This window comes from Cricetulus griseus, chromosome X (assembly GCF_003668045.3).
Source record: "Cricetulus griseus strain 17A/GY chromosome X, alternate assembly CriGri-PICRH-1.0, whole genome shotgun sequence".
Taxonomy (NCBI): Eukaryota; Metazoa; Chordata; class Mammalia; order Rodentia; family Cricetidae; genus Cricetulus; species Cricetulus griseus.
This window is the reverse complement of record NC_048604.1, coordinates 78,549,546-78,577,210: the sequence shown is the minus strand read 5'-3', so window position 1 is coordinate 78,577,210 and position 27,665 is coordinate 78,549,546. Positions and strand designations below refer to the sequence as shown.

Sequence of the window (27,665 nt, the reverse complement as noted above, 5' to 3'; positions counted from 1 at the left end):
AAAATTGATGAGAAGTTACTTTAAAGAATAAAACCAATCACACTTAGACACACACAAAATTGTCTCTGTAGCTCTTCACATACTAAGCAGAACAGTGAGAATCTATCAAATATACACGTAGATGAGATGAAATAATCCATTCAGGAGGATTCAATGGCTCAGACAGAAGAAATAACTAACAAAGTTTTAAAAAGCACAGTTGAAATTATAAAATCAAAAGAGCAAAAGTTTCAATAAAAGAGTAAAGACATATGATAAAAGATTTAGGAACCTCTGGTATATTATCAAGTGAACCAACATACAAATTATGGGAGCATAGAAAGTGGGCAGATACACAAGCAACATTGCAGGAGCTTAGTTGAAGAAATAATAATGGGGAAAGAAATAAACACACAAGTTAAAGGGTCTTTTTATTTAAATTAGAAACCAGCTTCTTTTATATGTCAATCTCAGTTCCCTCTCCCTCCCCTCCTCCCCTGCCCCCCACCAACCTCCCTCTCCTAACCCATTTCTGCTCCCCAGGGAAGGTGAGACCTTCCTTGGGGGATCTTGAAAGCCTGTCATATCATTTAGAGAAGGGCCTAGACCCTCCCCAGTGTGTCTAGGCTTCGAGAGTATCCCTCAATGAGGAGAGGGCTCCCAAAGTTCCTTTGTGTACTAGGGGTAAATACTGATCCACTACCAGTGATCCCATAGATTGTCTAGAACTCCAAACTGACTTCCTCCTCCAGGGAGTCAGCAACAGTCCTATGCTGGTTTCCCAGCTATCAATCTGGGGTCCATGAACAACCCCTTGTTGAGGTCAGCTGTTTCTGTGGGTTTCACCAGCCTGGTCTTGACCCCTTTGCTCATCATTCCTTCTTCTCTGCAACTGGATTCCAGAGTTCAGCTCAGTGTTTAGCTCTGGGTGTCTGCTTCTGCTTCATCAGCTACTGGATGAAGGCATTTGGATGGCATATAAGGTAGTCATAAATATCATTATAGGAGAAAGGCTTTTAAAGGTAGCCTCTCCACTATTGCTTAGATTGTTAATTGCAGGCGACCTTGTAGATCTCTGGATATTTCCTGAGTGCCAGTATTCTCTTTAAAACTATAATTGCTCCCTCTATGATGGTATCCCTTTTCTTGCTCTCCTCCATTCCATCCCTCCTCCTCTCCTCTCCACTTCTCCCCTTCTCTTTCTTCTAGCTCCCTCTCCCATCCCCACATAATCCCCATTAGCTTAGGACATCTTGTTCCTTTTCTTTTTCTCCGGGTGAACTTGTGTGTCTCTCTCAGGGTCCTCCTTCTTTCCTAGCTTCTCTGGCAGTCTGGATTGTAGGCTGCTACTTCTATGTTCTAGATCTAAAATCCATAGATGAGTGAGTATATACCATTTTTGTCTTTTTTTGCAACTGGGTTACCTCACTCAGGGCAGTTTCTACTAGTTCCATCCATTTGAGTGTGATTTTCAATATTCTGAAATATTTTCCCCTGCTAAGTAGTACTCTATTATGTAAATGTACCACATTTTCTCCATCCATTCCTCAGATGAGGGGCATCTAAGTTGCTTCCAGTTTCTGGCTACTAAAAATAATGCCACTATGAACACAGTTGAGCAGATGTCCTTATTGTATGAATGTACATCATTTGGGTATATGCCTAAGAGTGGAATTGATGGATCACAAGGTCGATTGATTCTCATTTCCCTGGGGAACCACCATACTGATTTCCAAACTGGCTGTATCAACTGGGACTCCCAACAGCAGTGGAGGATTGTTTCCATTTCTCCACATCCTCTCCAGCATAAACTGTCATTGTTGTTTTTGATTTTAGTCATTCTACCAGATGTAAGATGATATCTTAGTGTTGTTTTGATTTGCATTTGCCTGATGCCTAAGGATGTTGAGTACTTTATGTGTCTTTCTGCCATTTTAGATTCCTGTATTGAGAATGGTCTATTTGTTTCTGCACCCCACCTTTTAATTGGAATATTTAGTGTTTTGAAAAATAGCTTCTTGAGCTCTTTGTAAATTTTGGAGATCAGCCCTTTTCCAGATGTGGGGTTGGTGAATATCTTTTCTCATTCTGTTGGCTGCTGTTTTGTCTTGCTGATTCTGTCCTTTGCCTTAGAGAAGCTTCTCAGTTTCAGGAGATCCCATTTATTAATTGTGGATCTCAGTGTTTGTGCTAATGGTATTATGTTCAGGAAGTGGTCTCCTGTACCAATTTGTTCCAGGGTACTAACTACCTTCTCTTTTAAGAGGTTAAGTGTGGCTGGCTTAATGTGGAGGTCTTTGATCCATTTGGTCATAAGTTTTATACATGGTGATAAATATGGTTCTATCTGCAGTCTTCTACTCACCAGAATCCAATTATGCAGGACCATTTGAAGAAGATGCTTTCTTTTTTCCACTGTATAACTTAAGCTTCTTTGTCAAAGATCAGTTGTTCGTAGTAGTATGGGTTAATACCAGAGTTTTCAATTCAATTCCATTGGCCTACTGCCTATTTTTTCTGCCAATACCACACTGTTTTCAAGACTATTGCTCTATAATACAGGGCAATATAGAAGTCAGGGATGGTGAAGCCTCTGTGCTTTCTTTTATTATACAGGGTTGTTTTCACTATCCTGGATTGCATTGAATCTGTAGATTTCTTTTGTCAAGATTGCGGTTTTTACTATGTTGATACTACCTATCCATAAATATGGGAGATCCTTCCATTTTCTGGTATCTTCTTTAATTTCTTTCTTTAAAGACTCAAAATTCTTACAATACAGGTCTTTCATTTTCTAGGTTTGCATTACTCCAAGGTATTTTATGTTGTTTGTGGACATTGTAAAGGGTGGTGTTTCTCTGATTTCTTTCTCCATGTATGTATCATCTTTATATATAGCAGGGCTATAGTTTTTTTTTTAGTTAATCCTGTATCCTACCAATTTGCTGAAGGTGTTTATCACCTGTGGGAGTTCCCTGGTAGAGTTTTTCGGGTCACTTATATAGACTATCATATCATCTGCAAATAGTGAAAATTTGACCTCTTCCTTTCCAATTTGTATCCACTTGATCTACTTTTCTTGTCTTATTGCTCTAGCTAGAACTTCAAGTACAATATTGAAGAGGTATGGAGAGGGTGGGAGCCTTGTCTTGTCCCCTATTTTAGAGGAATTGTGTTGAGTTTCTCTCCATTTAGTTTGATGTTGGCTGTGGGCTTGCATTATATTGCATTTATTATGTTAAAGTATGTTCCTGCTATCTCTGATCTCTCCAAGACCTTTATCATGAAAGGGTGTTGGATTTTGTCAAAGTCTTTTTCAGCATCTAGTGAGATGATCATGTGTTTTTTCTTTCAGTCTGTTTATATGGTGGGTTACACTGATGGATTTTCCTATGTTGAACCATCCTTGCATCACTGGGATGAAGCCTACTTGATCATGGTGGATGATTTATTTGATGTGTTCTTGGATTTGGTTTGCCAGTATTTTATTGAGAATTTTTGCATCAATGTTCATGAGCGATATTGGTCTGTAGTTCTCTTTCTTAGTTATGTCTTTGTGTGGCTTAGGTATCAAAGTTATTGAAGCCTCATAAGAAGAGTTTGGCAATGACCCTTCTGCTTCTATTGTGTGGAATAATTTGAGGAGAATCTGTATTAGCTGTACCTTGAATTTCTGGTAGAATTCTGCATTGAAGCTATCTGGCACTGCACTTTTTTTGGTCGGCAGACTTCTGATGACTGCTTCAATTTCATTAGGGGTTATAGGCCTATTTAAGTTGCTTATCTGTTGTTGATTTAATTTTTGTAAGTGAAATCTGTCCAGAAAATTGTCCATTTCCTTTAGATTTTCAAATTTGGAGGAATATAGGTTTTTCGAAGTATGACCTGATGATTCTCTGGATTTCCTCTGGGTCTGTTGTTATGTCCCCCTTTTCATTCCTGATTTTATTAGTTTGCATGTTCACTCTCTGCTGTTTGGTAAGTTTTCATAAACGTTTGTATATCTTGTTGATTTTCTCAAAGAAGAAGTAACTCTTCGTTATATTGATTCTTTGCATTGTTCTCCTTGTTTACATTTTATTGATTTCAGCCCTCAATTTCATTATTTCCTGGAATCTTCTCCTCCGGGATGTATTGGCTTCTTTTTTTCTAAAGCTTTCTGTTGTGCTGTTAATATTCTAGTGTGATTATTCTCCTGTTTCTTCATGTGGGCACTTAGCGCTATGAAGTTTCATCTTATCACTGCTTTCAAAGTGTCCCATAGGCTTAGGTATGTTGTGTCCTCATTCTCATTGAATTCTAGGAAATCTTTAATTTCATCTTTTATTCCTTCCTTGGCCCATAAATTGTGCAATTGGGTGTTACTTAATTTCCATGAGTTTGAAGGTTTTCTGTAATTTGTGTTGTAGTTGAATTCTAACTTTAAAGCATGGTGGTCTGATAAGATACAGGCAGTTATTTCATTTTTTTGTACCTGTTGAGGTTTGCTATGTTGCCAAGTATATGGTCAATTTTAGAGAAGGTTCCATGTGGCGCTGAGAAGAAGGTAAATTGTTTTGTATTTGGATGGAATGTTATATAGATATTTGTTAAGTGCAGTTGGGTTATAACTTCAATTAGTTTCTTTCTTTCTTTGTTAAGTTTCTGTCTTGTGTTCCTGTCCAGTGGTGAGAGTGGGGTGTTGAAGTCTCCCACTATAAGTGTGTACAGTTTTATGTGTGATTTGAGTTTTAGTAATGTTTCTTTTACAAACGTGGTTGCCTTTGTATTTGGGGAATAAATGTTCAGAATTGAGACTTCATCCTGATGGATTTCTCCTGTGATGAGTAGGAAGTAACCTCCTTCATATATTTTGATTGGTTTTAGTTTAAAGTACAATTTGTTAGGTATTAGGATTGCTACCCACGCTTGTTTCTTGGTCCCATTTGATTTGAAAGTCTTTTCCCAACCTTTAATTCTTAGGTACCATCTGTCTTTGAAGATGTGGTGTGTTTCTTTATGCAGCAGAAGGATGGATTCTGTCTTCTTATCCATTTTGCTAATCTGTGTCTTTTTATAGGAGAGTTAAAATCATTAATGTTGAGGGATATTAATGACCATTAATTGTTCATTCTTATTTCTTTTTGATTTGGTGATGGTGGCAAAATTATGTGTGGGATTCTATCTCTTTTTCTTTTTGGCTGTTGGTAAATTGGCATTATCTATTGCCTATATTTTTCTGGTTGTAGTTAACTTCCTTGGGTTGCAGATTTCTTTCTAGAAATTTCTGTAGGGCTGGATTGTTGAATATGTATTTTTTGAATCCGGTTTTGTCAAGGAATATCTTGTTTTCTCCATCTATATTGATTGAAAGCTTTGCTGGGTATAGTAGTCTGGGCTGGCATTCATGGTCTCTTAGTGTAGGTAGAGTATCTATCCAGGACCTTCTGGCTTTCAGAGTTTCCATGGGAAATTCAGGTGTAATTCTGATAGGTTTGCCTATATAGGTTTCTTGTCCTTTTTCCTTTTCTGCTCTTAATATTTTCTTCATTCTGTATGTTTGTTGTTTTATTATGTGTCGAGGAGACCTTTTTTTGGTTCAGTCTATTTGGTGTTCTGTAGTCTTCCTGTATTTTCATTGGCATGTCTTTCTTTAGGTTGGGAAAGTTTGCTTCTATGATTTTGTTGAATATGTTTTCTGTGCCTTTGACTTGGATTCCTTCACCTTCTTCTATACTTATTCTTAGGTTTGGTCTTTCCACGGTATCCCATATTTCCTGGATATTTTGTGTTAGAGATTTGTTGGACTTAAGATTTTCTTTGGTTGATGATTCTATTTCCACTAGTGAGTCTTCAGTTCCTGAGATTCTCTCTCCATCTCTTGTATTCTGTTGGTTATGCTTATGTCTGTAGTTCCTGATTGTTTACCAAGCTTTGCTATTTCTGGCATTCCCTCAAATTGTGCTTTCTTTATTGTCTCTATTTCAGTTTTTAGGTCTTGAACTGTTTTCTTGAGAGATTTGTTGATATCTTGTATTTTTGGTTTGTTTTTTCTTCCATTTCTTTAAGGGATTTTCTCATGTCCTCTTTGAGGTCCTCTATCACTTCCCTGAAGATGTTTTTAAAGTCATTCTCTTCTGGTTCATCTGCATTGTGATGTTCAGGTCATGTTGGTTTATGGTTCCTAGTCTCCAGTGGTATCATATTGAGTTTTCTGTTGTTGAATGTGCTTTTACCTTGACCTCTTCTCATCCATTCTTCTGGTGGGTATAGCAGGAGTCTCTTCCTCTCCTGGTGGATAAGGGACCAAGGTTCCCTTCTAGTAGATGCAAACAGTTCCAATACTCTGATATCTGTCCTCTTGTCGAGGATTTAGGTGGAGTTGCCTAAATGACTGATAGCAGCTGTACTTGAGAATACATGCCAAATCCAAAGGAAAGCATTGTTCAGGGAAGTGGCAAATCTCCTTGAGCATCAGGGCATAAAGGAACGTTTTGAAGCCCCGCTAGATAAGATTTTGGTGATGGTATTTATGTTAACCAACAGTCTCAGGCTGAATATGATGACCATATGCTGTCCCTATGCTGGAAAGCAGCATTAAATGCCAGGGATAAGGTTCAGGAGCCAGGAGAATGCCTAGAAGCTTATACCAGAATAGAACAGGGACCCATAAAACAGTTCCAAGACTTCTTCCAAAGGTTAACTAGGGCAGTAGAATTACAGGTAACAGATTCAGAAACAAGACAATCAATTATATATACAATAGCTTATGAAAATGCAAACCAATTATGCAAAAGAATATTTTTGCCTTTAAAGATCAGATCAGCTCTGCTAGAAGAATTGTTTTTGCATGCAGACAACATTGACAATAATTTGCAAGATACTGGAGCTTGGGTAGGAGAAGCCATCTCAAAAGTTTTAAAAAGGCAACAGGAGATTAAAAGTTCTAGAAGTGAGGATGCAAAGGCTTGGAAAGGAGAAGCAACTTACAGAGGTCAACATAGGTACAATGGGGCTAGAGGTTACTACTACTATGAACCAGAACCTTGGATAGGAAGAGCCTTCCCCAGGAGACCATGAAGGTGCCAGGAACCTAGATGTTTCAGCTGTGGTAGAATCAGACATATCAAGAGAAATTGTAGACAAAACAATTTTAACAATGTCCCATACAGGAGACCACTGCCTTCTGGATTGTGTAGAAGATGTGGTAAGGGCAGACACTGGACAAATGTATGTAGATCGACCAGGGACATGCAAGGAAACCCGTTAAGGCTGGGAAATCACAAGAGGCTCACCAAGAAGGCCCCCACATCAAGAAAGGTCTGGTCATTCCCAGTAGTATTGGAAGACAATCTCTCACAGGACAAATAGATAGTTCTTCACCTATCATGAAAATTGATACTGCTCTAATTGGTAGTTTGAATAGTGATGAAGAATCAAATGTGACTAGACAAAATGAGAAATGCATATTTTGCTAAACTTCTATTAATGATAAAAGATCTCAGTTGAAAGTGGAAATTAATAATAAAGTTATTACTGACTTAGTAGACACTGGGGTGGTTGTGACTATTGTTACTCAAAAGACTTGCCCTCAGAAATGGCCTCTTAGAGAGGAAAGTGTACAATTTTTAGGAATTGGAACTCTATCTAGATTTCGACAGTGTTCACTCGGTGGTCTGCATTGGACCGGAAGGACATAAAGGGAGACTGAATCCATATGTGGCAGATATAGCTATAAATCTCTGGGGTCGTGATCTCTTACAACAATGGAATACTCAAATTAATATTCCTCCAGTGTCAGATACAAATTATGTACAATCTTTAGATAGTAGAAAAGATCTGGTAAGATGCTATGGAAAATGGTTACCAACCATACAGGGTGTACAAAATTCAATACCAATGATAGCCCTTCATAAGAGCCCAAGACCCTACCATTGAAGTGTCTTACAGATAAACATGTTTGGGTAGGACAATGGCCTATGACCTCTGAGAAACTAGAGGCTTTAAAAAGTGAGTACAAGAACAGCTAGACGCTGGGCATACAGAGGAATCTACCAGCCCTTGGAATTCTCCTGTATTTGTTATCAAAAAGATGTCAGGTAAGTGGAGAATGATGACAGACCCGAGAGCCATAAATAAGGTGATTCAACTAATGGGCTCTCTGCAACCTGGAATACCTTTGCCTTCCCTAATACCTAAAGGATGGCCTATTATAGTTATTGATCTGAAAGACTGTTTTTTTCACAATACTGTTACAGGAAAATGATAGAGAAAAATTTTCATTTATTGTACCAACTCTTAATAATTCACAGCCAGTTAAGAGATATCAGTGGAGGGTTTTGCCGAAAGGAATGCTAAATAGTCCTACTTTTTGTCAGCACTTTGTACAACAACCTTTGGAAATAATTCATAAGAAATTTTCACAATCTCTTGTATATCATTACATAGATGATATTCTTTTATCAGATTCCAATAAGGAAACTTTGGAATGTATGTTTGACATGGTGAAGGGAGTTCTGCCTAGAAGGGGGTTACAGTTTGCCCTGGAAAAGATACAAAGAGGAGATTCTATTAACTATTTAGGTTACAAAATAGACTTACAAAGAATCAGACCTCAAAAGGTACAGATTAGAAGGGATCCTTATCAAACTCTTAATAGTCTTCAGAAGCTGCTAGGGGAAGTTTCTCAATTACAATTATTGGGGTAGAAGGATATGACTTAAAGCTTTTAATAATGGTCTATAAAGGTGATAAGGACATAAACAGTCTGAGAATGTTATCTGCTGAGGAAGAAAAAGAATTACAATGGGTAGAAAACAGAATATTGGATGCACCTGTAGATAGGATAAACCTTAATTTAGACTTATTCTGGTTATCTTGCCATCCAGAGAATATCCTTTGAGGATTCTGATACAGAGGGAAGATGCCATATTGGAGTGGATATTTCTACCACATAAACAGAATAAAATGTTAAAGACATATGTAGAAAAATGTTCTGATTTGTTTCTAAAGGGCAAATTAAGACTTCGTCAACTAACTGGAAAAGATCCAGCAGAAATTATAGTACCTTTAACTAAAGAAAAATTTCCTCCTTATGGAAGGATAATGAATATTGGCAAATATCTCTTACTGACTTTTTGGGAACCATTAGCAACAATTATCCCAAAACTGACAGAATAAAAAACATAAAAAATACAGTCTGGATTCTTCCACATATTGTAAGACAAACTCCCATTTCTGGAGTTCTTACCTTCTACTTTGATGCCAACAAATCAGGCAAGGCAGGTTATAGAGCAGGTGAGGTAAGTAAAGAGGGTCAAAGTCCATATACATCTCTACAGAAGGCAGAATTATATGCAATTCTCATGGTACTCATGGATTTTACAGAACCTCTTAATATAGGTACTGATTCCCAATTTGCAGAGAGAGTCATAGTACACATTGAGACTGCAGAATTCGTTCCTGATAATACAGAATTAACTTCACTGTTTATACAACTACATGAAACAATCAGAAACAGAAGTAATACTATATACATTACACATATCAGATCCCATAGGGGTCTTCCAGGCCCACTAGCACAAGGCAATGATGAGATTGATCATTTATTAGTTGGAAGTGTGCTAGAAGACTCAGAAATTCATAAAAAACATCATGTAAAATTCAAAGGTTTAAAAAAGGACTTCTCCATCACTTGGCAACAAGCCAAGTAGATAGTGTGAAACTGTCCTACTTGTTCCTTTCATAATCAAACGCCATTGCCAGCATTTTGTAATCCTAAGGGAATTCAGAGAAATGAGGTTTGGCAAATGGATGTCTTTCACTTCGCAGAATTTGGAAATTTGAAGTATGTGCATCATACTATAGACACATTCTCAAGGTTCCAAGGTGTTATTGCTCTTAACTCTGAAAAAGCTGATTCTGTTATTACACACCTGCTAGAGGTGATGAGAGTTATGAGTATATCTGCACAAATAAAAACTGGCAATGCTCCAGCATATTTCTCCACAAAATTGGAACAGTTTTTCAAATATTATAGCATAAAGCATGTCATCGGCATACCACACTATCCTATAGGACAAGCACCCACTGGTTGAGAGATCTAATAGAACACTTAAGGAGATGCTCCACAAACAACCTTGGAAGATTAAACCCCCCAAATTTAGGTTGCATAATGGTTTATTAACACTAAACTTTCTTAATGCAAATGAGAAAGGACAAACAGCTGCAGAAAGACACTGGACTACAGCTAAAACTGCTGAACTGAATCAGCCGGTATATTTCAAAGCTGTACTATCCTCTGTATGGGAACCAAGACACGTGTTACGATGGGGTAGGGGTTTTGCATTGGTTTCCACAGCAGAAGAAAAACTTTGGATATCATCAAATTTGATCAAGATTCGAGTTGAAAAGGAAAAACCTCTTGACGAGGAGAAATGACAGGTATTCTACAAATGTATATCTCATAAAATAAATAGAAACCTCCAAAAGGAAAGGGAAGTGTTTTGCCTTTATTTTCACAGGAAAACTCATCTCCAGAAGGCAAAGGACATTGCATGGGTAGATACTTAAGAAGAGAAGGTAGCTATGACCATCAAACAAAGGGAACAAGCCATATAATAAACTTTACAGCTGTCTATCAGAGAACTCTATTTCTCTTTATTCTCTAGTCCCTATTCAATTAAACCAATTTTGGATTTAGAGGTGGATTTGGCTTTCCTCCTCTAAAATCCAAGCATGTTGTTTAACTAAACTTCAGAGTTTATGTATTGTATCAAGAAGGCAATTGATGTAATACAGAATAAGAGTATATTTTGGGGACTGTCTTTTTTTTTTCATGGCTCTTTCTTTCAAGGTGTACACCCTCTCATAATTGTTATGCTCCCATGGTTGCCTTTCCTAGTATGCATACTTACACAAGCAAAATTTTCTCTGTTAACATTTATGTTTGAGTTCCACACAGCCAATAAAGACCTGGCTGACAGCAACCTAGACACCCTGGAAAGATAATGGGCCACAGGTTCTTGACTGCACTGGATTCAACTTGCTCTGTTTCAACTGACACTCCGGCCAGAGCTTCGGGTACTGACTTCAATCAAGTTGAGGATTTCAAGTGAGATCTTCAATCAAGCAAATCCCAACTAACATGGAGTGGATACAATCCATTTAAGACTTTCACTATACTAACATTTTCTTCCTACATGACCCCACAAGGTTGTCATTGTCCCATTTCAGCAGGAAGTAACTTGGAGAATGATATGCCCCCTTTCCCCCATTGTTGTCACTTATGGTAGAGTATATACCTAGTTAGGGATAGCTTTCTATTGTTTATGGTTGGGATTAGAAGGAGGTGTTCAGGCTTGGACATTTCTTTCAGATGACTTTAGGGTTTAGTTAAAATAGATGGTTAGGATGTGACATAATCAGATTGTTGTATCTTCTTATATTTCATCTTTATGATTGTTAATTTTGGCTACTTTACACTGTTAAATTTTAATCCTCTTTTAGACTAAAAGGGGAATTGTAGGGGATGCTGTAGCCATGCCTGCTTAAGGGCTGGCTACAGGTGTGCCTGACCATGCATGTGAAGGTTTGGTCTGGGTGACGTAGAGTGAGGGACAGATGTTCAGGTGGTAGGTTTCTGGTTTTGATTTCACTTTCAGCTTACTGTACATACTGCTGCCCACCGGCTGGTTAGGTCACTCTGTAAGTAAGGCTTTTCCCTATTAAAATCCCTTGTATTTTTACCTGGCTCCGTATTGGTAATTTCCCACATTATTTTCTAATGCTAATGCAAAATGAATGACAGCTGTGGGGAGACACTGGATAATAGAAAAAAAAGGAAGTAAATTTGCTTGTGTCCTTTAAGATGTGCTGACCTAGAATGTAAGCCAGTATATGTGTTACATTTGAGAAGTAGTTTTGATTTGTTTTTCCACAGGAGAAGAATAGCTAAGGATACCATCAAAACTGATAGAGATTGCATTTCAACAGGAGATACTCCGTGATTAAAGAGGTGATAGTTAATCAAACAGCATGACCATTTAATCTAAACTAACTTTAAACCAGCCAAATGCTTTTCATTTTATCATATATAACTTGCCATAAGGGACCTCCCCCAACATTAAGGTTGTTTTTGTTTTTTTAGGGAGAATGAAGGTAATCAGATAAGAAATTTAAAGACTGGACAAATTAGACTTATGTAGAAAAAGGACAAATCTTTAAGAAAAAATGTCCAAAGAAAATGTGTCTTAAGGTAGAGCAATTTCCATCTTCCTGAGGAACTGCCACACTGCTTTACTTAGTAGCTGAACAAATTTGCACTGCCAAATGAATGGAACTAGAAGAAACCATCGTGAGTGAGGTAAGCCAGTCACACAAAGACAAATATGGCATGCACTCACAAATATATGGATTTTAGACATAGAGCAATGGATTACCAGTCTACAGTCCATACCACCAGAAAAGCTAGGAAACAAGGAGGACCTAAGAGAGACATGTATCTTCCCCCAGAGAAGGGGAAAGGGACAAGATCTCCTGAGCAAATTGGGAACATGTGAGCAGGGGAGAGGGAGGTATGAGAAAGGGAAGGGGAGAAGAGGAGGGGAGAAGAGGACACAGGAGAGCAGGAAGATTGAGTCAGGGGAAGAATAGATGAGAGCAAGAAAAGAGATGCCACAATAGAGAGAGCCATTATAAGTTTAAATGAAATCTGGCACTAGAGAAATGTACAGAGATCTACAATGATAACCCCAACTAAGAATCTAAGAAATAGTAGAAAGGCTACCTTAAATGTCCTTCCCCTATAATGAGCTTGATGACTAACATATATGCCATCCTAGAGACTTCATCCAATAGTTTATGGAAGCAGAAGCAGAAACCCACAGGTAAACACTGAGGTGAACTCCTGGAATCCACTTGCAGAGAGGGAGGAGTGATAATCAAATGGGGCAAGATCATGCTGGCGAAACCCACAGAAACAGCTGACCTAAACAAGCAGGAGCTTATGGACCCCAGACTGATATCTGGGAAACCAGCATAGGAGGGACCAGACCCCCTGAACTTGGGTGTCAGTTAGGGAGCCTGGGCAATCTATGGGGTCTCTTGCAGTGGATCAGTATTTATCCCTGGTATACAAATGGATTTTGGTAGCCCATTCCACATAGAGGGATACTCTTTCAGAATAGACACACAAGGGAGGACCTAGGCCCTGCTCCAAATGATACAATAGATTTTTAAGATCCCCATGAAAGGCCCTACCCTTCCAGGGGATCAGAAGGACATGGGATAGGGGGTCTTTGTGTGGCAGGGAAGAGGGAAAGGTAAGGGAATTGTGATTGACATATAAAACGAGATTTTTCTAATTTAAGAAAAGGAAAAATTCTGTACTCAAATTTGAAAATCCTGGATATAAAAGGAAGAAAAAGAGAAAATTGGCCACATCTCCAACAGAATAAAATTTTATAAATCTTCCCTAATGTTTGTTTCTGCTTCTCTAAAAAATATATTGCACATGATCTTTTTGAAGTCCCAGTCCAATTAAAAATTAAAAATGGATTTGGAGTTGGAGTGTGGCTCTCTTCTTCTCTAAACCCAAGCATGCTTGTTAAAGTAAAATGCAAAATTTCTGTCTCATGTCAGAAGAGGCACAAGACATGCAACAAAAGAAAAACAAATATTAAGGAGCTGTTTTAGTGCCACCTATTTCAAAAATATTGTCTTAAAATTTATAAGACAAATATATATATATAAAATTTATAAGACATATATATATATATATATATGTATATATATATACATATATATAACTTTTGTCGTGATATTATTTGTCATATAGACTAATAATTAATTCTAGGAAAAGGCTTCATTCTGTTTCCTTACATAATTTTGGATTTGAGTCTCTATCAAATAACTAAGAATTAAGTTTTTGTACTCTCGATATACATGAAAAATATTGATGCTTTAACCTCTTTGCGATCTGATGCATATGACATTTGAAATGTTTAGGTTTTCTGAAGTGACCGACAACCATGACTAACAGTGACCTTTAAAGTCTCCAAAAGGATGATAGTGTCCAACAATAATGATTGCATCAGGACTCTAACAATGTCAGGAAGCTGAAAAATACCACCTAACTGTAGGATTTGGGCTACACTGCTTAGGACAATTTCGAGGTGGCTCGAAGAGATGATCCAGCTTCACAGACTGCTCTAGGCAGGGCTTGAGACATTACATAGAGACTGAACAACAAATACAGAGATGCAGCTACCTCTCTCAGAACTTGACAATTAAACCAAATTTTTCTTTTCAGGATCATCTAAAGATGCCATTGTCCCGAGACAGCAGGAAATAAATGTAAGAATATGACTCCCACATCCCCAAGAGGTGGGGTGAGTAGTTTTTTGGTCATTCAATGTGTTATGGATATTTGTCATTGTTTAGGGGTTGGTTACAAGTTGTTATTGCTAATGGTCAAGAAAAAGTTCAACAAAGGTGATTAGATTCAGTGTTTTTGTTTTGAAAAAAACAGGGAGATATAGATATGATAGGATATGAGTACAGATTATTGAATCTACTCTGAAAAGAAAAATGGGGGATATAGAAATAAGATGAAAAGGGAGATTATTAAATCTACTTTTTTTGGTTTTTCTAGACAGGCTTTCTCTGTGTAGCTTCAGAGCCTATCCTGGCACTTGCTCTGGAGACCAGTCTGGCCTCAAACCCACAGAGATCCACCTGCCTCTGCCTTCTGAGTGCTGGGATTAAAGGTGTGAGCCACCAACGCCCAGCTATTGCACCTAGTTTTAAACCAAAAAGGCAACTACTAGTTTTAAATATTTTACATTGGCTTGGACATTTTGTATATTGATAGACAATTGAGATTATTTTTCTTAGAACATATTGTATATACAATTTTAATCTTATATAAGTTATTGCACCTATGCAACTCATTTAATAATGTAATACATAACTTTAGCCCTTGAAAGTTATTATTACCAACTATTTAGGTTAATAAGGAAATGAAGGTTAGCAATGAGTCACTTATTACAGTAAAACTTGTAGTCATATTACATATGTTTTCAAGGTGAACATATATTTTATATAGACTAGCCCTCTTCAAACACTGCAGAGATCTTCAGAATTTGGCATTTAAATTGTTTCAATAACATAGGTTCTTTCACAGAGACATGTGTGCTCCTGGCAGAGAAAATGATGGGCATTGAAGACATTTCATATGGAGTTTACTTTCTTTACAGCAAAGGTTAGCCACTGGGCATGAAACTGTTCTTGCCTCAACTGCTCATAGTATGCTCTCCGAATTGAACAAGCAGGAGACAAAAGAAAGGACTGCTGAATTTCACCAAAACAAGGTAGGACATCCTTTCAGAATATGCTGCTCACAGAAAGTCTGTCAGATATGCCAGGCTTTTAGGGCAAAATTGGATAACCCAATGTTGGAGAAGAACCTTGGGTGACATTCCAGGCAGTCAGATGTTTCTGTCATTTCTTGCTTGCTTGCACTTCCTGCTTACTCAGGTAACATTATTTCCTTCTGGAGTCTCTGATGGAGTTGAAGACTTTATATTTATAGTTATAGTTTTCCTTGTTACTGTAAGACCCCCAGAAGCTCAGGCCTCGAGGATCTTTTCCTAGGACCGCAGCCACCCCAATCACCATGCAGAGGAGGAAACTTGATGCAAACAGCAAGAGGCTTTAATGAAAGGTGGACATTTGTAAAAACGGCTCTCTCAGCATGCAGGCTACAGAGCAGCCCCTTCCCCCAGGCACAGGCATTTTTAAAGGCAAAAACCACAAGCTTAGGGAGGGGGCCTCAACTCTCTGTCCCTTGAGTATGTGACCAGAGTCATGGGTTCCTAGGAGGCCCTTTGTCTTGAGGGGAAGCCTGGGAATCAGATGGCCTCCTGACCCACCAGTTGTAAAACCTACAGACCTGAGGATTGCTAACTAATCTTGCCTGAGCAAATGGTAGCTATCTCTTTGTTTCATAAGGACCCTTGTGGCCATCTGGGAATTCTTGGTACCTAGTTATCTTATGGCCTTGTAAGGGAGTAATTGCTGGCGGCTGGTAAATTCCAGGCACTAAGTCATAGTAGTGGCCTTAGTTGGTTTCTGGGTTAGGCCACTCTATATTCTGTTTGGAGAGTTTCCTTATCTGGGATATATTTCTTTGCTAATTTTTAAGTCTTTTATTAAGCGATTCCAAAAAGAAATTTAATATAGAAATATAAAATGTATAAGGTTGGGGGACATAAAAAGATAGTTTAGGTGATGCAAGTTAGAATAGAAAGTGAATTAGGTACATCATTTTGGACCTACCAAGATAGGGTCAATATGGAGTATTTTCTGAGTTTGTTAATTGTTAATTGACTAGACATTGCTGATGTATTTATCACCTGTATATTTGTCTTATTGTATGTAGTTTTTCTTATTTTAGATATAACCTTTTTTATTTAGACAAAATAGGGGAAATGTGGTGATATCTTGTTTGTACCAATAAAACATGCACTAAGATCAGATGGCAGAGCTAGACACAGCTAACCATAGAAGTCTAGAGGTCTGTACAGACAGATAGGAAGTGAGATGGTTGGATGGAGAGAATAAGTGAAACGGCAGGAGGAGACAGGAGTTCAGTCTCTTTTCAGCTGGGAAGTTGAGTAGGTAAGGTGGCTATGTTTTCTCAGCATTTTTTCCTATATCTGACTCCTGGAATTACTATTAAAAGTTTTTAGAATTTGCATCACAATTAACAGATAAAATAGCATCATTCATGTTAGGATAAACTGTGAATTTGCCTTTACTCCTCTTCTCTAATATTAATGTCCTGTGGAATCTCTGAGTATAACCTAGGGACTTAAGGAACACAAGAATTACAGTTTGTGTATTATAAATACCTAGCTGCAGAACAGAGGGGAGTTCAAGGGCTGGCATGGGTGCAAATTAAATTAGAAATGATATAATGTCACCTGTACTCTTTTAAAATATGACTGATCCGTTTTGAAAATCTAACTTCCATCATTCTTTATCATTTTCTTCACACAATTACTAGGTAAAATATTGAAAACCCTAAATGCCTTGCTATTAGAATTTTTGCTCAGGGTTCATAAAAAGGAAATACAAATATGCCAAGGAACTAAAATCTGAGGAAAAAAAGGAATTGACTCACAGAATATTGCTCCCCTGCAAGTTCCTTTATTCTTCTGCAATCTCTCTTTGTGTTTCTCTGTTTCACTATGTTTCTTCATTCTCCCCAGTTCTTGGGAGTATGGGTATATATAAATTTGCAACAGTAATTCTTTTTGCAACACAATGTGAGGCTTGAGTTTCTCAGGGTCAGCAAGGCAGATAAGATTTACACATAGAGCAATAAACTAAAGCTGCTAGGAGAAACTATTAGCATCAATTGCTTAGAGCTATTGGTCAAAGAGAGGATCTAAGTTTAATTTGCACAAGAAACAAAATCTGGTGCCTTCCAGTGCTCTGGCCTCAATGGTGGCATAGGCCTTCAGGAAAGTTTACTTTTCTCTGAGGATGAACAAATGGGCTGATTACCTTTGTATTTACCTTCTGGGGTTGGGGGAACACAACAGTAAATCTCTGAGATAAAATCTTGAGTTTATACAACAAGGAGTTTGAGAATCTTTTAGTGCAGGGTTAGTTTAGGTTATTGCTTTTCTGTCAGTCAGGTAAAACTAGGGCAGGCATATTTTTTCTAATATCTAGGTATCTATGAATCAACAACTTTGGACATGTAGTAATTCTATGTCCTTGGATATCTGGGAATGTCTTAGAAGGAATGCTTTTGCTTGGGCCCTAAACATTTACCGAATCACTGTCAATGAATGTAATTGCAGGAAGGCAAATATCAGCAATTACAATGGAGAGAGGAACAATGAGCTGATGGTGGAAAACAGTTCTCACACGTAACTAATGAATGTAATCAGTACACTAAGACCTGTTAAGGGAGAACAGGTTGTACACATAGCTAGGGAGTGTAATCAGTACACTCCAAATGCATGGGAGAAATTGTCCCCAGTAAATAATCAGATAGAGCTAAACTGTAGGAAGTAAGTCTCTTGTTTTCACAGAAAGGAATAAGTTACAGGAAGAATCTACAGCAAGAAAGAGCCACTTGATTCCCAAAACTAGACACCAAATACAACTTTTGTATTGGTTTCATGCATCAGGAGAATTATTAATGCTTCTGAGTTTCTCATGAAAGGATGGTTGCATAATTACTGTGTGATCTTGCAGCTTGTAGCAGAATATTTATTTTGGAAATTTCTTTAGCATCCTGAAAAGTAAGTGAATCTCAGTTGGGTAATACCAATGTTCTGGTTTGTTCCTCTTAGGATAACACTAAATGTATATTGAAAATTATACAGGGTATAGAGGTACTGTTGTTTTCATACATTAATTCTATTATGACATTCAAACAGCATGTATATTGTTTCCAGTTATCATTTTCTTTGAAATAGCAATTTGTATTAATTTCTAACTTGATAGTAAATTCCATGTTTTTTAATGTGGTGAATTTAGAAAATTTCACTTTAATTCTGACTTATTGGTGAGAGATTTTTTTCTTTTTTTTTTCTTTTCTTTTTTTTTTATTAGGTCAAGTTAGGGAACAAGCTTGTTTCATATGTAAGTCCCTTCTCCCTCTCCCTCCCATCACCCCATCCCTCTTCCCCCACCCCCAACCTACACCCCTACCCCATCCACCCACCACTCCCCAGGCAGGGTAGGGCCCTCAACGGGGGCTCTGCAAAGTCCACCAAATCTTCCTGTGCTGGTCCTGGGCCCTTCCCCATGTGTCCAGGGCCAGAGTGTATCCCTTCACGTGGGATGGGCTCTCAAAGTCCCTTCTTGCACCAGGGAAAAATACTAATCCACCACCAGAGGCTCCCTGGAGTGCAGAGGCCTCCTTATTGACATCCATGTTCAGGGGTCTGGATCAGCCTTGTACTGGTCTCCCAGACAGCATCTGGGGTCGATGTGCTCTCCCTTGTTCAGGCCAACTGTTCCTGTGGGTTTCTCCAACCTGGTAAAGACACCTTCCGTCTTCATGCCTCCCTCTCTTCAACTAAATTCCAGATTTCAGCTCAGTGTATATGTGTGGATGTCTGTCTCTGCTTCCTTCAGCCACTGGATGAGGGCTCTAGGATGGCATAAAAGTAGTCATCAATCTCATTTTAGGGGAAGGTTATCCTCTCCACCATTGCCTGGATTGTCAGATAGTGTCATCCTTGTAGGTCTCTGGAGATCTCCCTGGTTCCAGATCTGTTCTCAGACCTATAGTGGCTCCCTCTAATATGGTATCTCTCATCCTACTCTCTCTCCTCTATTCTGCCCCAAACTGAATAATTCTGCCCCTCCATTTTCTCTCCTCTACTCCTCTTCTCCTGTTCTTATTGTGGCACCTCACTCTCTCCTACCCTCATGCTCCCAATTAGCTCAGAAGTTCATTCCACTTCCCATTTCTGGGGTCCATTTGTCCCTTAGAGTCCTTCATGTTTCCTAGTTTCTTTGGTGGTGTGGATTGTAGGCTGGTAATCCTTTGCTCTATGTCTAAAATTCATACATGAGTGAGTACACACCATGTTTGTCTTTTTGTGACTGGGTTACCTCACTCAGGATGTTTTTTCTAGTTCCATCCATTTGCCTGCAAATTTCAAGATTCCATTGCTTTTTTCTGCTGAGTAGTACTCCATTGTATAAATGTACCACATTTTCTCTATCCATTCTTCAGTTGAGGGGCATCTAGGTTGCTTCCAGGTTCTGGCTATTACAAACAATGCTGCTATGAACATGGTTGAACATATGTCCTTGTTGTATGAACATGCACTATTTGGGTATATACCCAAGAGAGGAATGGCTGGATCTTGAGGTAGACTGATTGCCATTTTTCTGAGCAACCGCCATACTGATTTCCAGAGTGGTCTTACAAGTTCGCACTACCACCAGCAATGGAGGAGTGTTCCTTTTTCTCCACATCCTCTCCAGCATAGATGGTCATTGGTATTTTTGATTTTGGCCATTCTGAAAGGTGTGTGGTGGTATCTCAGAGTTGTTTTGAGTTGCATTTCTCTGATGAGCAAGGATTTTGAGCACTTTCTTAAGTGTCTTTCAGCCATTTCGGATTCCTCTGTTGAGAATTCTCTATTTAGTTCTGCACCCCATTTTTTAATTTCATTCTTTGGTGTTTTGGTGGCTAGCTTCTTGTTCTCCTTATATATTTTGGAAATCAGTCCTCTGTCAGATGTGGGATTGGTGAAGATCTTTTCCCATTCTGTGGGTAGTCGTTTTGTCTTACTGACTGTGTCCTTTGCCTTGCAGAAGCTTCTCAGTTTCAGGAGGTCCCATCTATTAATTGAAGACCTCAGTGTCTGTGCTACTGGCATAATGTTCAGGAAGCGGTCTCCTGTGCCAATTTGTTCAAGGGTAATTCCCAGTTTCTCTTCTAGAAGATTCACTGTGGCAAGATTTATGTTGAGATCTTTGAACCATATGCACTTAAGTTTTGTGCATGGTGACAGGTATGAATCTATCTGCAATCTTCTGCATGTCTGAATCCAATTGTGCCAGCACCATTTGTTGAAGATGCTATCTTTTTTCCATTGTATAGATTTAGCACCTTTGTCAAAAATAAGGTGTTCATAGGTTCGTGGGTTAATATCAGGGTTTTCAATTCTATTCTGTTGGTCTATCTGTCTATTTTTATGCCAATACCAAGCTGTTTTCAGAACTATGGCTCTATAGTAGAGCTTGAAGTCAGGGATGGTGATGCCTCTAGAAGACCCGTATTGTAAAGAGTTGTTTTGGCCATCTGGAGTTTTTTATTTTTTCCATATAAAGTTGAGTATTGTTTTTTCAATGTCTCTGAAAAACTGTGTTGGGATTTTGATGGGGATTGCATTGAATCTGTAGATTGCTTTTGGCAGGATTGCCATTTTTACTATGTTAATTCAACCTATCTTTAATTTCTTTCTTTAAAGTCTCAAAGTTCTTATTGTACAGGTCTTTCACTTTTTTGGTTAGTGTTACCCCAATATATTTTATGATGCTTGTGGATATTGTGAAAGGTGATGTTTACCTGATTTCTTTCTCATTGGATTTATCATCTGTATATAGTAGGGCTACTGGATTATTTTCAGTTAATTTTGTATCCTTCTACCTTGCTGAAGGTATTTATCAGCTGTAGGAGTTCCGTGGTAGAGTTTTTCGTGCCACTAATGTAGACAATCATGTCATCTGCAAATATTGAAAGTTTGACTTCTTCCTTTCCAATTTGTATCACATTGATCCCCTTTTCTTGTCTTATTGCTATAGCCAGAATTTCAAGTACAATATTGAAGAGATATGGAGAGAGTGGACAGCCTTGTCTTGTTCCTGATTTTAGAGGAAACGCTTTGAGTTTCTCTCCATTTAGTTTGATGTTGGCTATTGGTTTGGTGTATATTGCGTTTATCATGTTTAGATATGTTCCTGTTATTCCTGTTCTAAGATCTTTTATCATGAAGAGATGTTGGATTTTGTCAAAGGCTTTTTCAGCATCTAGTGAGATGATAATGTGGTTTTTCTTTTTCAGTTTGTTTGTTTATATGGTGGATTACATTGATGGATTTTTGTATGTTGAGTCATCCTTGCATCCCTGGGATGAAGCCTACTTGATCATGGTGGATGATTTTTCTGATATGTTCTTGGATTTGATTCGCCAATATTTTATTGGGTATTTTAGCATCGATGTTCCTGAGGGATATCGGTCTGTAGTTCTCTTTTTTAGTCATATCTTTGTGTGGCTTGGGTATAGTGGTCAATTTTAGAGAAGGTTCCATGTGGCACTGAGAAGAAGGTATATTCTTTTGTGTTTGGATGGAATGTTCTATAGATATCTGTTAAACCCAGTTAGGTCATAACTTCTGTCAGATCCTTTGTTTCTTTAAGTTTCTGTCTGGCGGTCCTGTCTAGTGGTGTAAGGGGGGTGTTGAAGTCTCCTACTATAAGTGTGTGTGTGATTTTATGTGTGGGTTGAGCTTTAGTAATGTTTCTTTTACAAATGTGGGTGCCTTCATATTTGGGGCATAGATGTTCAGGAATGAGACTTCATCTTGATGGACTTTTCCTGTGATGAGTATGAAATGCCCTTCTTCATCTCTTTTGATTGATTTTAGTTTGAAGTCTAAGTTGTTAGATATTAGGATTGCTACACCAGCTTGTTTCTTGAGCCCATTTCATTGGAAAATCTTTTCCCATCCTTTTACTCTGAGGTAACGCCTGTCTTTGAAGTTGAGGTGTGTTTCTTGTAAACAGCAGAAGGATGGATTCTGTCTTCATATTCATTCTGTTAGCCTATATCTTTTTATGGGTAAGTTAAGACCACTGACATTTAAGGATATTAATATCCATTGTTTGTTGGTTCATGTTTGTTTTGGATTTATTGTTGGTGGTGTCATTGTGTGTGGATTTTGCTCTCCTGTTTCTTTTTGTGTTTGGTAAAATTAGATTATCTATTGTCTGTGTTTTTGTGAGTGTAGTTATGTTCTTTGGGTTGGAGTTTTCCTTAAAAATATGGAATTTGTGTGTCAAACATTGCACAGGGACCATGCTAATCTTCTCTGGATCATTCCAATTTTAGTATATGTGCTGCGGAAGTGAGTATGAGAGATTTTTTCCTAAAATAATGGAATTATGGTAAAGGGCATTTAACACTTCTATAGCTATTTACATATTTCTTAAACAATAATTAAATATCTCATGGATATTTAGTTTAATATCAATACTTCATTGTAGATAATACAAATAATTCCCATGTGATGTCTTCTGCATTTTTTAGTATTCATTTCTTATAATGATAATAAATGAAATGCTTAACCCTCCTTCTATATTTTCCAAATGAGATAATTTATTTGGTCTTTCATTATATCAGTGTTGTAATCAGGCCATTAAATAGTTAAGAGTTATTAATTCTGGCTTTTGGCTCCTTGATATATCAATTAAAATATCAGTCCTGTTATTGGCATATAGAAAAACACAGATATTTTGATAAATAATATAGGGATGAAATAATCTGCCTTGGATAATGAGAGTTGTTAAATAATACTGTACTATATGAAATTGTAAAAAAGAAAAAGAAAAGAGGGTAGAGAGATGGATCAGTTGTTAAGAACACTTTTTGCTCATTCAGAGAACCGACGTTCAGTTCCTGGCACCCACATCAGGCATCACATACTTGCTTTAATCCCAGCTCTAGAGAACCTGACACTCTCTTCTGGTCTTCTTGGTACTGAACACAAATGGTGCATATATATACACACAGGCAAGAACATACACACATAAAATAAGAACTTACAAAATTAAAGTTAAAATAATTCTAGATCACTGGAACCCTCTAAAATTTGACTGCAAATAAAAGAAAACAACAAAATGCAATTGATTTGGATTTGAAAAACAAAATACTTATACTTCTTTTTTTATCAGGTAAACTATAAAAATTTGTACACCAAATTGTTAATATTTCAAATAGTTTACCAAATAAACTCTTTAGCCTCATACATAGCTTTTGTCCTGTAAAAAAATTAAGTTAGCATGTGTTTAAACCTTTTCTTACAGGGGGTAGTACTAATTGGACTCAGTGGGGTTTAAAAAAAATGGAAAGGATATGAAGTTGGGAAAGGAACATGTGAGGGGCCTGGAGGGAGTTGGGATAGATATTATCAAAATACAATGTATACATGCATGAAATGCTCAAATACTGAATAAAATATTATGTAAAACAAAAGAAAAACTGTCAACCTCTTTTCAACCGGTCCTCAATATCCCTTACTTAATGTCTCCCATTAACATGTTCACTCACTTTTTTGCAACATAAATTTATAGCATTCTTCTACATCATCCCTATCATCTTATAAACATTTTATTCTTCCTGAAGGAAAATTTAATAGTTTGTTAAAATTTAAATTAATTTCAATAATATAAGGAATGATTGGCAATTATGGAAAGAACAAATGTACTATTAGTGCTGATATGGAAAGTCAACAATAGACAAAAATTTAATCATGTATAATAGTGTTTGTACCTACACATGTACACACATTATAGGCATTCATATTCAATTTATTATTCATTTTTAATAGTTTTGCAGTCATGCATGAAAATTTCAGAAGATACATACCACATATTTAATATTAATTTCTCTAGGAATAGTAGATTTTACTAAGTTTTAACTTGTATTTAATAGACCTCTGTAGGGAGACACCATAACCATGCCTCCTAAGGGCTGGCTACAGGTGTGCCAAACCACGCCTGTCAGGGTGTGGTCAAGGTGATGTCAGGGTGACATAGTAAAGGTTTAAAGAGATAGGGAATACACATGGTAGCTTTCTTCTTCCAGTTGCTTCGACTTGCTCTGCTTTCCTGCCAGTTAGCTAGGTGCACTGTAAGTAAGGCATATTTCCCTAATAAATATACCCGAACCCTATCTGCTTACATATTGGTGAAACACCATTTATAGACCTCTAATATTTTCTTATGTGTAATTCTGTAAACTTCATCTGACTGTAGTATTAATAGCAATTTGGAAATGAAGAAAAGTTTTAGCTACATGTTCAAGATGTTGTATGTCATCATTAAGGAAGCTACAGAAGAAACTGAAAAGAAATGAGTATTTATGGCAGGTCCACTTATTCTTATGCTGATATTTCAGTAGAGTATTTTATTATTTACTTAAATTTTATATGTGGCAAATAGTATAATGTTTTTGATAGAAAAAATAAAATTAGTTTTCCTATCTGATTTAGTACATGTCATGATGAGCCATGTGCTTAAGTTCACTAGTTTGATAAAATGAACCCTTCTCTATTTAGAGTTAACACACATTGGAGATAAACAATGCTACAGGAGGATCGAGCAAAAGAGAGTGAGAAATGTGATGTAAGGTTTTAACCCATATTTGTTGAGATAATGAATAGAGAAATTTTTTTCAGTTCACCTTATGCTTATATAAGAAAGTAAACACAAAATTAGGAGTGAGTGTCCCTTGATTATAATTCATTGCCACATTCATCAGACATTCCAGGGAATAAAGGCTGAATACAGTTATACAATTCGTATTTATCATTTTAATTTCTTGAAAATATTCTATAAAAATATAGATTCCTAACTGTAGGTATAGTCTGATCTTGGTGCTCCTGTCTGTGATTAGGCAATTAATTATTATCCTACTAATTAGTGCATTGTTTTCCACCATGACTGCACATTAGAATCACTTGGGGAGCTTTTAAAAATTCCAAGATCAGGAAGCTGAACTCAGAACCAATTACCTCAAAATCTCCAGGGATGCAACCTAGGCATCAGTCCTTTTTTAAAGCTCCCCATGTGGTTCCAAAGTGCAGTCCCATTTGAGAATCACTAATTTAATGGAAGTTATACAATTTGCCCTTCTAACAAAGAGAGATGAATGATTTTTCTTATCAAACACACTGTACCTCTGAAAATTGGCAAGCAAATAAGCAGAAATATCAATGCCTTTTTCAACAAATTCATTTTAAATGTAGAACAGTAATGAAACAGAAGGTTCAAATATTAAAACATAATCCTGGATCTTCACATCGGCATACAACCTGAGAAGATATCGATAAATTTTATTTACTCAGGGGAGGTTTGTGTCTTAAAAGTAACTTCAGATGAAATCAAGATGTGCCAGGGGCAATAGCAAACTTAATGAAGAGAGAGACATGTTAAGTCATGGGCTTAATGATTTGTGTTTTGATTGACTTCATGGGATTGTGAGAATAACATTCTAATTCTCATGTGCTTTCTATAATCATCAGTTGTAACTTAAAATAATAATTTCTCCTTCTTAAATATGGACTTAAAAATGCAGAAACATGTATGTGAATACAGATCAGAACTTGAAGTAGAAACTAATGCTCCCTATGTTTTTTACTCTTCCCTCTAGCAGGAAGAGTTATTCTTTTTTGTTTGTTTGTTTGTTTTCAAGACAGGGTTTCTCTGTATTGTTTTGGAGACTGTCCTGGAACTTGTTCTGTAGACCAGGCAGGCCTTGAACTCACAGAGATACACCTGCCTCTGCCTCCCAAGTGCTGGGAGAAGAGTTATTCTATTGCATGTTTAGTTTTCTTTCAATAATTATGAATTATACATTTAGATTTCCCTTAAAGATCTGTGACTCAAGTTGTGGTATGTTATTTTTCTACACAAAAATTAGGATTCTTAGGTAATGATTTCATGATTTCCTATGGCATTAGAATACATTTTTCAGTGATAATTCTTGCATATATTTTTAATACAAAATGTTTCAGAAGGCACTCAACAAGTATATTCATGATTTAATGTGGTAATTTTTAAAATGAATGTATTCTTTTTTTCAATTATATACATTGTATTTTAAAAACACTTTTGTAAAGCATATATCAATATTACAGAAATAAGAAAAATATATAGACTTAAGCTATTATGAGTATATATATATATGAACATAAAAATAAAATATAGATTTTTAAACACATGAGCATGAATAGTAAATAAAACATAAAATTGAATCATTTCATTGGTCAGTCAGACACTGGCAATAAGATAGTTACTGATATCTCATTTCCATTTAATTACTTGAATTTGCATATTCAGTCATGTATGTGGAAGGATATAGATATTGTATAAGTATGCTCATTGAAATTAAATTACAATGAATACTATGCTAGGTTGTGGAGAAAGTAAGAGGAAGTGAAACTCTCATGAAGTATTTGTAGAGAAATCCAGGAGAGAAGAAATTATAGGGGACCTAATGCATGATAAACTGTGCTTTTTACCACACAATGACAGAAAAACATGGCTACAGCAAATGAAATGTGTTAAAACAGAGATTAATGGACAGGAGGCAGGTTGACCGAGGTGAAACTAAAGAAAGAAGTAAGAGAGTAGTAAAGCTAAACCACAGCAGATTAAATAAACACTGCAACAGGGCTATGACAGGGCTCTAAATAGTTGTGCCTCTAGTGATGAAATTGATGTCTGTGTAGTTATTAGAAGAAAAATAACCTAGAATTTTCAGTGTTAAGCATCTCCTACTCTGAAGAAAACAGCTGTTAGTTAACCAGTAACACATTTTGTCCTTTTACCCATGCCTAGTCAAACTATTCTGTTCTACAATTGAAAGACTGATGAGTAAGGAAAAGACTTCCTTTCTGTAAAGACCTTGATGATTATCGGCTTTATTCCCTGAAAATCCTTTCTTTGCCTCTGAATTTAAAAACCTGGCACCTTTCTATTCACAAACAAAGAGATCTACAATATTTATAGCTATGCCAATACTGTCATAATTGCCTAGCCAATTATCTTTCAATGTTCAAAAGAGGCAAAGGAGATTGTTGAACATTCATAAGTTCATGATAGTTTTGACTACTGCCTTTTGTGGTTAGGAATCAAATTCCAAATATGCTTTGAAAGACATTGGAATTTATTATATAGAAGAATCAATCAGTAGACTTTGAAGAACTTGAGACATAAACATGATGTGATGGTTGATTTTGCCTTACAAAAATGTAATTCTGGCTTAATTATAGAGCATTAATTAGAGGCTATAATTCATAGCTTAAAATGGATAATGTAGTTGTGTAGTCTCTCCTACTTGTGATGCACACAATGAACATAAATGTTATGAATTTTATGAT

General features: G+C 37.0%; 1 pseudogene; it reads right to left on the bottom strand.

Annotated features, from left to right (window-relative positions):
• Positions 1 to 22,539: 22,539 nt before the first annotated feature.
• Positions 22,540 to 22,636, bottom strand: LOC113830883 (annotated as a pseudogene).
• Positions 22,637 to 27,665: the final 5,029 nt, after the last annotated feature.